Here is a 1919-nt window from a genome sequence, read left to right as displayed (position 1 = left end):
AAGTGATCCTATGACGAAAGAAGAATTTGGTATCAAGTAGCAGCTATAGATGCTCACACGAATGGAATAATTTTTGTTTGTTTACTCTCAGCTCAATCCACAGACCGTGTTGACATCTCCGTGTTTCTTCCACGTGTAAGCGAAGTGAAAACGATGAAGGTTGCATGCAGTGCACGGCATCCATTATCTGCATGGCATTTGACTCTGCTCACCACACCAGTTGAGATAAATGTTCAGGAAACAAGAAGCTGACGTATTCATATGGACATGGATTTAATTGAAACTGGAAGGGCACTTGGTAGAGCGCATACCTCTGCCACGCAATGCCTCATCGACAAGGACATATCAGGCCCAATACATTTTTGAAATGTCGTGCTATGTATCAATTTAGCCCGATCTCTAAATGGTGAAGAATCACTTAAAAAGTTCTTGTATCCGGATTCGGATCTTCACCAAAATGGAATCAATTCTTCCTTGTCACACATCCAACATGTCCACCAAGTTTCGCCCAATCCATCCACAACTTTTTGAGATTATACTGTACATAAATGGTCAGACAACCAAACAAGAAGACGTCGTGCAGAGCACGACACTTGCAAAATACATCAAACAAATTTGATCTCAAAAATAATTGGTGGTTGAATTCAATGACCTAAAATATAAATCCTCTTCAAATTTCAAGTGAATCGGATGAAAATTGACAATTTTAGAAATTCGGCCTATGTTGACCTTTTGGCCTATGTGGACCTACAAAATAATTGGTGGTTGAATTCAGTGACCTGATATGCAAATCCTTTTCAAAGTTCAAGTCAATGGAATGAAAATTGAGTATTTTAGAGATTTGACAACTTTGTTGACCTTTGGCCTATGTTGACCTTTTGACCTAAAAATAAGAGGCTTCTTGCTTATGACAAACTTGACCATGTGGTGAACTTTCATGAAGATCGGTATAAGATTGTGACATGTAGGCAATTGGCAGTCAGACAAACAGACACAGACAGACAGACAGAACTAGAACGGGCACTCATAGAGCACATACCTTCGCCGTCACTACTTTTTTTGTTCTTGGTATGAGTGTGGGGAACTGGTTTCATATGAATGGTCTTATGACACAAACCACATATCTATAATGTCATGACCCCCCCCCCCGACTTCCGGGGGCTACGGACTAAACAACAATCAACTCACGTCGTTTTGGTGAGTCTTCACTCGCAAGCTCGGTGAATACAACGTTTCAACAAGAGAAGGTAATCTCGTTTGATGCTGGTTTCATGCAAATCAAATAAGACTTGACTGAGTTATGCCGAAAACCACATATTTTTCAAGGGCGTGACCCCCCCCCCCCCCGACATTTTACCCCAACCGGTGACATGCGTTATGACGTCATTGTGTCACAAGATTGGGCATTAAATTCTGAACATTTTGGTGCTGGGTTCATGTAAAGCGGACAAGAATTGACCGCGTTATGACAAAAACCGCATATTTTTCAAGGTCATGACCCCCCTGACCTTTGACCCCTAACCGGTAACAAGAGTATGGGCGTCATTGTGTCATATTGCATATCACAAGATGAGGCGTTGAATTCTGAACATTTTGGCGTTAGTTGCATGCAAATTGAATAAAAATTGACCGTGTTATCGTAAAAAGACGATTTTGACCTTTTCGTGACCTTGACCTTGACCTTTGACCCGAACGATCCCAAAATCTAATCGAATGCTTCCTGGCTAATAACCAATCATCCCACCAAATCTCATGCAATTCGGTTTAATACTTTTTGAGTTATACGAATCACAAGATTACAAATAAATAAATAAATAAATAAATAAATAAATAAATACACGCCGACCAAAACATAACCTTTCGCAGAATGCGAAGGTAATAAGAAAATCGACTGACAAATATCGTTGAAAAAAATCTTC

Source organism: Eptatretus burgeri, chromosome 3, assembly GCF_056783735.1.
Source record: "Eptatretus burgeri isolate ZD-2024b chromosome 3, Ebu_testis_v1, whole genome shotgun sequence".
Taxonomy (NCBI): domain Eukaryota; kingdom Metazoa; phylum Chordata; class Myxini; order Myxiniformes; family Myxinidae; genus Eptatretus; species Eptatretus burgeri.
The sequence above is the reverse complement of the archived record's forward strand: the minus strand, read 5'-3'. Positions refer to the sequence as shown.